Below are 11,024 nucleotides of genomic sequence, written 5' to 3'. Positions count from 1 at the left end.
AAAGGCTGAACATGCAGAGGACTACTGGATTCGACAATTGGGAACTGCGACACCATATGGTTGCAATGACAAAATTAATGGTATAGGTATTCTTTCTAGTCCTTCCTGTAGCTCGGTGAATGTGATGAATATTTTCAACTCTGCTCATCGACGTAGACGCAGTCATGGTCATCGTCATTATACATCACCTACTTTGCATGATGTCTCTATTAATGACTTGCTGCCATTTATACAAAAGCGTTAGGTATTTATCACATTCACACGAAACTATATTCATTACCCCTTTTAAAACTTCATTCTCTGTTAATTTATGTTTGGAAACCACTGTTACAAACCCTCATTCAAACCAGTACAAACTTACAGCTATCATTTCGGATATTGCAAGTCACAGATTTTTCATACCAGTTTGCATTGGGAAAGAGGAAAAGAGAAAAGATCTTTTCTTAAACTTTCCTTTGCCAACAAAGGTCTCGATGGCGTCAACTTAGGCAATAACCTTCATCATAAATTAGTTCAGTCAAAAATACCTCCTTATTTTAAAGATCAGTCTGTACCAATAATTTCTTATACCTATACCAAACCAATTGCAACTAAAATTTTCAATTACAAACACGTTTTGCAGGATCTCAACATTGACGACTTCAAGTCTAAACCTCCTGATTGCACCTGTGCTAGTTCCCAATTCATTACCCCTTTTAAAACTTCATTCTCTGTTAATTTATGTTTGGAAACCACTGTTACAAACCCTCATTCAAACCAGTACAAACTTACAGCTATCATTTCGGATATTGCAAGTCACAGATTTTTCATACCAGTTTGCATTGGGAAAGAGGAAAAGAGAAAAGATCTTTTCTTAAACTTTCCTTTGCCAACAAAGGTCTCGATGGCGTCAACTTAGGCAATAACCTTCATCATAAATTAGTTCAGTCAAAAATACCTCCTTATTTTAAAGATCAGTCTGTACCAATAATTTCTTATACCTATACCAAACCAATTGCAACTAAAATTTTCAATTACAAACACGTTTTGCAGGATCTCAACATTGACGACTTCAAGTCTAAACCTCCTGATTGCACCTGTGCTAGTTCCCAATTCACATATAATCCGGCTTGCCACGTTATTACCGGAGACCTCAACATTGTCAATAACACTTCCCTGCGAAATTTGCTATCCAAAGGTTCGAAATATCGTGAGCCGAAATCCATCAATTGGAAATACAACTTCAAAATACTGATGGATTCAGTCGAAGATTATGCCAGGCAATGGGCTAAACGCGAGAACGAAGACGTAGATACTCTTTCCGAATGGATTAAGGCTGTGAGGTCGTTGATACAAATCCGAATTAAGAAACTAAATGGGTCTATTAATACCCACGCTACGTCAATTTTTAAAGACCCAAATGTTGCAAAACACTTGTCCTACCGCCATGACAAATATGTTGTTGTCCCCGATGATAAAGCCCCAAACAACATCGTTTTTGTGTGTAAATATCATTACATAAACTGCTTGATAAATGAATTAGGTATTGACAATTCATTTGGAAACTCAACATATACCCTCACGACACTTACCAAAGAGGAAATCCTGGATAATCATAGGTCTGTTCTATGTTCCTTTGGAATTTCAACCAAAGATGAAGAACTGGATCTTCCATCACTGTATTGGATACCTAAACTACAGGTATATTGATGGGTCTTCCAAGTGCTCCACGAAACCTCTTCCTAAATTAATTAACATCTATTTTATCAGCAATCAAAGCCGGGCTCCAAAGTTATTGTGAAACTGCCTATTCTAGAAGTGGCGTGAATCAGATGTGGATACTAAAAAATTCCAAAGATCATTTAGAGTACATACAATCTAAGACTCTCATCTTGCAATAGTATTAAAACATTTGACTTTTCTACACTTTACACAAGTATTCCTCATTCCAAACTAAAAGACAAATTGAAAGAGTTGGTATTACTTTGTTTCATTAAAAAGAATGGCGAACGTAGGTACAAGTATCTTGTCTTTGGGAGGGATAAATCCTACTTTGTAAAGAATCACTCTGATTCAAACAAAAAATTCTCTGAAACTGACATTATCAAGATGCTTGATTTCTTGATTGACAACATATTTGTTACGTTTGGAGGACGTGTTTTTCAACAGACTGTCGGAATTCCAATGGGAACCAATTGTGCCCCTCTTCTTGCCGACTTGTTTCTTTATTATTATGAGGCTGACTTCATACAGGAACTTCATAGAAGAAAGATAAGAAGTTAGCAATATCCTTTAACTTTACGTTCTGCTATATAGATGATGTTCTCTCACTAAATAATACAAAATTTGGTGACTATGTTGAACGAATCTATCCCATCGAACTAGAGATAAAGGATACTACAGATACAGTTAAGTCTGCCTCACATCTTGACTTACATCTAGAAATTGACAATGAGGGTCGGTTGAAAACAAAACTTTACGACAAAAGAGATGATTTCAGCGTCCCAATTGTGAACTTTCCATTTCTATGTAGCAACATTCCAGCAGCGCCTGCATACGGAGTATATATCTCTTAATTGATACGATATTCCCGGGCTTATATTTCCTATCATGATTTCCTTTATAAAATATTGCTGCTCACAAGGAAGCTATTAAACCAAGAGTTCCAAATGGTGAAGTTGAAATCATCCCTTCGTAAATTTTACGGACGCCATCACGAGTTGGTTGACCGTTATGGAATAACCTTTTCACAGATGATATCGGATATGTTCCTTATGTCGTAACTACAATACCCTTCCCTTTCCACGAATGTGACCTACCGAATTATACTATTTACCGGATTTGTAATAACATAAGCAACACGACGAGTGCCACATGTGGAGCAGGATCTGCTTACCCTTCCGGAGCTCCGGAGATCACCCCCAGTTTTTGGTGGGGTTCGTGTTTCTTGGTCTTTAGTTTTCTATGTTGTGTCATCTGTACTATTATTTGTCTGTTTGTCTTTTTATTTTTAGCCATGGCGTTGTCAGTTTGTTTTCGATCTATGAGTTTGACTGTCCCTCTGGTATCTTTCGTCCCTCTTTTGTTGTAACCTCTTTTACTAAAAGTGCGTAACTAGGTCAAAGTCTGCTGGTAGACTGTTAATCCCCGAGGGTACCATCATCTCTGTAGCCAGTACTTCGGTACTGGCCCGACAATACGGATATTGTTTTATTGAAAATTGGTGTAAGAATATTTTTGCAATTGATTTAGATTAAGGAATATAATTATCTCCTTCATAGAAAGCTCTGATTCCTTGCCAGGCTTTGTGAATACGTTTTTGATTTTCAAATATTTTGGCCTCGAGCATCACTGAAGAGACATTTATTGTCGAAATGCTTGTGCAATAGAATCAATACTAACGTTATTACAATCATAGTTTGATGCTTAATATGTCAGCTGTCACAGTTGAAAACAGGTGAAACACTTTTGATGTATATTTTTTTCATTTCATAAAGCGTTGTAGTAATGTCATTTATTCTCATGACTGATTTCGTTGATTGGATTCATGAATTGACGGAATATTAGATATATAAGTGATAGTTACAAGATTTATCGTAAAACTAAGTGCGTACTTACCTGTTCCGGGTAGACGAATGTTGAAGAATACAAACGGAATGTTTAAAACAACACCAGCTAAAAGGAACGATAAAGCATACCAAAACTCTGTCTTTACAGGTTCCAGGAATGGCGAAATCAATATGTACACCACAAAGATGATCACGATTATTGGTACAATTATAGGGACCTGAAATTATGACGAATCAGTGGGTTTATTTTCATACAATAAAAAGTGATAGAATATGGAGTAAATGACCATTGAATGGAAATCCATAAAAACATTAAGTACGTCAAGTGAACATTGTAACAAACCCGAGACCACATCAAAAACATTTCAGTTCTTTTTATTTGCTTTCCCCATTTTTATTGTACATTTTAAGTTTTTAACAACAATGATTTTGCTTTGCTTCCTACTGCTGAAACAATGCCTATACATTTTTGTCGTATTGTTTGTCTTGGGAAGGAATTCAATCAATGGTTATTGTTCACACCATTTTCTTAGACAATTATTATCAAAACTGTAAATTATCAGTTCTCGAATGGGCCACTGTCGATAACCATACAAGGTTTAGTTTAGTTGCATTATATGAATCTATTTTGCAAAACAATTAATATATTCGATCGAGAGAAAACTATGTGACTGTATTAGTTTTACCTTGAAAGGGCGCTCAACATTTTTCATTCTAAAATGTAGAACTATATGTACTACCATAATTAAACCATCAAATATGCAGCCGATGAATCCAACTAGATTTAACATCTTGCTGAGATCAGCCGGAATCATCATGACGAAAGCAAGAGCCATCTACAATATTGAAAAAAGACAATAGAAAACCAGACGGAATCATCATGACGAAAGCAAGAGCAATCTTCATTTTTCAGCCGGTATCATTAATTTAATTTAATTTTCTTTCTTTAAAAACATTATTGATAGATTTATACTGTGCTTTTCTTTTGAATGTTCTCCTGTACAGATTCATAATGATGATGCACGCATGTATTTATTTCGGAATAACCATTAAAACGAGTCTACTATGAAAAAAATCCTTCATGTATAACACTTTGTCATTCATCATAAAAAGTAAGAAAAACACTCATTTGCCATTGAAAGAAAACGATGAGTATGTTCTCATCTTCATTAGAGTATAATCATGGTACAGTATGGCCCAAGTACGTCGCCGATCATCCGATGCATTTATAGGTCAAATAAACTAACTAATATAGTGGACCATTTTAGTGAATTGCATCTTTGTATCTAACTAATTCCCAAATTGATTCCTAGATTTCAAAGGAATGACTAATTAGATATGCAGTTGTTACATTGAATTTTTTTTTTTTTTTATACTCACAAAGGTGAAAATAGCAGGAATCGGAACATTATTATGTATGTTAAGATAGCACAAAAATTCTGGGAATAGCTCCTCTCTAGCAGCAGCCAAACATATCCTGAAAAAGAACAAAACAAGTAAACAAACGGTGCTTAAATAACTCTGACCGTTTCCGAGTAAGTTTATCTATTTATACATTTGGGACGCAGCAAGCACCGTGCGATTAAGTTTTACCTTTTTTAATATTTTTGCTGAAAATCGGTCATACGTGGAATTAAGATGCGAGGTTGAGCACAAATTGTCAAGTGTATGAAACCGCATGGTAAAACTCTTGTATTCTGTTTCTAAGGGAAGCTACATTTTGTTCGTTAACAAGCGTTACAAACAGGGTGTGTGTGTACGGTTTGGAGACCCCATCTACTTATACTGTTGCAGCGAGTGTTTGCTGATCAGATCATATCTTGCTTCTGCTTTCGTACAGGTTTAAAATAGGCCCCAGACAACTTTCTTATGTGTTTTATACTTCTTGCTTTAGACAGTTCGAAACAGGTTTCATTTACACATACGTATGGTACACTTTCGAAATATAGATGCAGGAAGTTGTGAAAGGCCTAACATAATGTGGGATATTTATTCCTCTCTAAGTGTAGGTTTATTGCTAGTGTTGGTTTAATTTATAGAGTTTCAGTGTTTTTGTATTGATATCATTGTTTTACACTCATTTGTTAATGCATTTCAAATTTCAAGAAACTGGTACGAATTAGAGCTTATAAAAATGAGAGGCTGGTAGCTCGCGTAACACTTTACATACCAAAAACAAATAAATGCACTATGAATTAAAGCGGTGAAATCATTAGATATACAAAGTGAATGGTCTTTTGGTAAAAATCATAAGGAAAATTTGTGGATACAGGATGTCTACCCTTTTATTGGTTGCGAATTCAGGATATCTACTTCGCAAATGGACAGCACAATCGCGATACCACCGCTTCAGTTAGCAGGAGTATAACAAAGTAGAACTATGTTTTCACCTTGCTGTAATAAAACTGCCTCCGTTCATTGATCCATGCACAGAACAAGCCACAACAATGGGAATGAACACAACTGCTGTAGGGATAACGAACTCAGCCCAAGACTGTAAAACAATGACAAAGTTAGTTCTGTTCAAGAGTTAACTGGTGAGTAAAACAATATGAGATGACGTACAAAATTATGTTGCTTCGTACAACATGGCTTTCTGTATTTATCTTATCACTTTGATATTTATGGAAAAAGATGAAAACATTTCTACAAGGAAGACAAAATGACTTACAAAAGTAAGAATTTACAAAGAGTCATTAGAAAATACCAAGTCAAAGATGGTCAGACAGTCCTCAATAGAATGCCATGACAATACACAAATTAAAGATAAATACGCAAAAATGAATTATTGTGGAAACATAAAATGTACGCTCTTACAACGAATTTTTGAAAGATCATTTATTCCTCGGAATAACCTGAAGGAAAACATCTACAATCGTTTGCTGACTTTATTTCAAACTTTAAATCAAAGTTCACAATAAACATACAAATCTCTCGATTGGATACAGAAGGTTCGTGCAGTGTCTTATAAACGTATCATTAATCCTGATTTTTTTAAAGCGATTTTTGGAAACTTTTACAAACATCTTGGATTTTTTACACAAATCTTAGTTTATTGATTCACATTTTGCATTGAACTATATTGATCTAATTGAAGCCTCACCTTTTTGTTGGCAAATAGTGTTATAAGCAGAATTTCGCTGGCTCAACTTATGCTGTTTACTAGGTTTGTGGTGTTGCCGGAAAATTGATGATGATGGATGGCTGTTTAAAGTCCAGCGTCAAATTAATATGCATATTCATTACGAGAACATGTTAATGTAATATGAATATTTACCATGCTTTGTACCAGACCGACACGCTAAGCCGGATTTTTAACGTGCTTGTTCAGAAGGTAATAGTCCGCAGGAAGACATGTCACCTTACCCGGACACATTATTCTGACTCCGAGCCGACCAGTCTTTGCAATTACTCCTTAATGCAGCGTGCTTAGCGGAGAAGCAGCAAATACCCATTTTAAAGTCTTTGGTTCGAACCCAGGACCTCCCGCACTCGAGGTGAACACAATACCACGAGACTACCGAGGCGGTGCCGAAACATTGAGCGCTTATGGAAGATTAATAGAGGTTTCGTCAAAATATGTTTTACGATGACATCCTATTGTTACCCTGTTCTGTGGAACACTAAGAAAAGGGTACCAGTTGTAATTTATTTAATTGCATGAGAAAACGGAAATCAACATTTTATATAATACGTTCAAACGGTCATGCTTGTAAATGAATGAATAAATAATAATAATGAACTTATAACACCCGTTGCCCACGATGATAAAAACTCTTCTTTGGCCAATACAGTGAGGTATGATATATTAACTAAGATATACAAGATCAGGACAGTCAATATGGAAGCTATGATGCACAAAGGTAGGTTTCTGAAACATAGTATGAAAACGAAAAATATAGTTGAAAATGAATATTTGAAGATAAAAAGGCAGTTTATAAATATATAATGTACAAGAAGAACTGGATGAACTTGTATAATAAAACTTAAATCTAAAAGACGTGTCACGGTACTTTTCTATCCAAAATTCATGTATTTAGTTTTGATGTTTTATTTGTTATTCTCATCGGATTTTGTCAAATGTCTTATCGTTTGTAGTTGTAAATCTTATTTTTTTTCTGTTGTATTCGTGTGTTATGGTAAAGACAATTAATCACCCAGTTCATTAATTAGATTTTAGTTTGGGTCAACTAAATTTATACGATATATTTTGTTTACAGTTTGATTTAGAAGAAACACCGACATAGCTAGATAATACTATTAATCATCTAATTACTACCACATTTTATATTAATTAGTATTGTAATTTTCATTGTTGTTAATAAATGTTATATGAGTATTATAAACCAAATCTTGAATTCTATCCTAATTCTATCCTACTTTGGGGAAATTTCAGAAATTCAGATGTGACGTTACTTTTTTTGCAATGATCTCTTTGGCTAACTCGGCTGTAAATATTTATGTGCTGGTTTATGTTGTTTTATGTATCTGTTTTTATTCTGTAGTCAGTCACCACTTCGGTGTTATCATGTATATCTATTATATAGTCATTTTTATAAATTTACTGTTTGCAAAAGTATGAATTATTCTTAATACTAAGGATTTTCTTATCCCAGACATATAACCTTAGCCGTATTTGGCACAACTTTTTGGAACTTTTGGTCCTCAATGCCTCTCAACTTTGTACTTGTTTTTGCTTTCGTACTTTTTTGATCTGAGCGTCACTGGTTAGTCTTGTGTGGACGAAACGCGCGTCTTGAGTATTAACTTTTAAACCTGGTACCTTTTGTTAGCTATTATTCGTATGTTTCTCTGTCCTATATGTTCTCCCATTTTGTATTGTAGTCCTGTCATGTAATATTGTTATATTAATGTTATATTTAACATTGCCATAAAAGCGGGAGGTTTGGCTAGCCACAAAACCAGGTTCAACCCACCATTTTTTTTCTTAAAAATGTCCTGTACCAAGTCAGGAAAATGGCAATTGTTATCGTATAGTTTGTTTCTGTGTGTGATGCATTGTCGTTTGTTTTTTGTTCACTTCAGTGTTTCTGTTGTTTCGTTGTCCAAATGTACTATATTGTATTGTTTATTTGCGTAATTCTCTGTCCGTAATGTTGTACTGTATTCATGTCATGTAATAGTGTCATTTTAGTGTTATATTTAACATTGCCATAAAAGTGCGAGGTTTGGCTAGCCAAAAAACCAGGTTCAATCCACCATTTTTTTCTTAAAATGTCCTGTACCAAGTCAGGAAAATGGTCATTGTTTTATTATAGTTCGTTTCTGTGTGTGTTACATTTTAATGTTGTGTTTCTGTTGTGTCGTAGTTCTCCTCTTATATTTGATGTGTTTCCCTCAGTTTTAGTTTGTAACCCGGATTTGTTTTTTTCTCAATTGATTTATGAATTTCGAACAGCGGTATACTTTTGTTGCCTTTATAAATCACCAGAAGAATTTTTGAATAAGTTGATAGCTCATTACGGGTTAAATGTGATCAATTTGAAAAGTTTGAACTCTGCTTGATAGTTGTCTCATTGACAACCATACCACATCTCCTTATTTTTATATTCAAGTAGAATACATTTCTAGTGGTCATCGTCCACGTCTAATGATATATATAGAATAATGTCCAATAAACCATAAAACAAGTAGTTTTCTTTATCTCCAAAGTAAAAAATGATATTCCTAACATTTTTCATTTCTTTTAAATTACGATTATTGTCTAATAGGTTATGTTTTCTCGACTTTTTGGAACTTACTGTTTGTGCTCAACTTTCATGTCTTACCGTTTTGGATTCTGGAGTTCTTCTATGACAAAGTTTAGATTAGACCTGAAAAGTTAATAATTATTATTCTACAAGGAAAGATATTATGAACATGCCAGACATGGATGGATCTACACTAGTAGTAATTATATTTGACTGCTTAACATTTTTGCCGAAACACCGGAAATGAATATTGAATTTTAAAGAAAATAATCTAGTATAATGTGTTTTTAATTTATGTCTGAAAAGGTTGAAGCCCAATAAGGTTCTGCTTTACTAGGCTGTATTGTATGTGGTGGACCATCTCGACATTGAAAATTGTAATAAATTGATAGTTTTGTTACAAAAACAAAAGGCATGGTTCTTTTTATCAAAACAAATCATCATTTAAGGATTGTTGTGTTGCAGTAAAAAGATAGTTATTTACAATTCTGTTTGTGTGTTTTATTTTACTTTATTTAGAGATACCAGCCCTCAAACATAGATGCATATGATTTTACCATCCACTGAAAGCCCACATTCCGCTATATATAGCTGAGACCCATACCAATGGATTTTTCTCTGATTCTTCAAAACCCGTCGCTAGACTACCAAATGTACCTGTAGAATTTAAAAAAAAAATTGCAATTTCAACAATGAATGGAAAAACATATAAGAAAATGAAAAATCCAAAACAAATAAATAGATAAAAACATTTTAAACAAACAAAATAAAAAAAGAAGGCAAAAACAAAATAAATATTTTAGGGCATTACACAATAACTTTTTATGACAATATTTATGACATTTATCAATCCTATGTAGAAAGGCAATGTTTTGAATATCATAAGATACAGTGATGACAACTTGCTTGTATTTACTGCAAGCATTCTTTAATAGGATTATAGACTGTATCATCGATATTTTTTAAGTAAAGTGCCTTTTTTCTTTTGCTATTGTGCCTTTTAACTGTGTGAGGGTAAGTCCTCACAAACTGTATTTACTCTGTCGAATGATACCCTAAGGTGCATGTCCAAAGATAGGAATTTCGTCAGTCAATTTTGCTCCGTGTATGTTTTGCTATTAGGGAATAATGTATTAGAATAATTCATAATGTATCTTCACTCCGAGTCGTTTTAGAAGTTGTCATGTTATGGTTTCGACCCTTTTACAGTGTTGAAGGTCGATGACTTGCTGGAGCTCTCCATTTCGCAATGACAAAAGGTAACGAATATACCAAGCAGACAACCAGACATCACAAGTAGGAGAAAAACAGACTATACCCTGGCCAAAAGAAAAACGACGAATAGACAAACACTAGTCCACACACACTATACATTCTAAATTTTAGTTTATCTTTTGATGTTTAAAAGTTTTGTAAAATTCCATAAAAGTTTTACAAAGTTATTGATGTCTTAAAACTTCAACACTAGACTGTTTGGATATAATAACTGCAAAAAAGTTAGTTCATCCATCAATAAAATACGGAAAAAGAGAAGTAAAATATTCAAAAAAAATTGCTTCAGATGCTATCTTTTAATCACGAAAAAGCTTCTGTCCACGTTTCATAATATTAAATGAAGGTTTGATAGAGTTATTGATGTCTAAAAAAACTGTAACCCCAAACTGTATCTAAATGTTAATTGTCAGAAACACTAAGTTCATTTCTCAGTAAAACAAAAAGATATTCATACCTTTGTAATTTATATTTTTTGAAATTATTCTTTATT

This window comes from Mytilus californianus, unplaced genomic scaffold (genome assembly GCF_021869535.1).
Source record: "Mytilus californianus isolate M0D057914Y unplaced genomic scaffold, xbMytCali1.0.p SCAF_3, whole genome shotgun sequence".
Classification (NCBI taxonomy): Eukaryota; Metazoa; Mollusca; class Bivalvia; order Mytilida; family Mytilidae; genus Mytilus; species Mytilus californianus.
Note: the sequence above shows the minus strand (reverse complement) of the source record.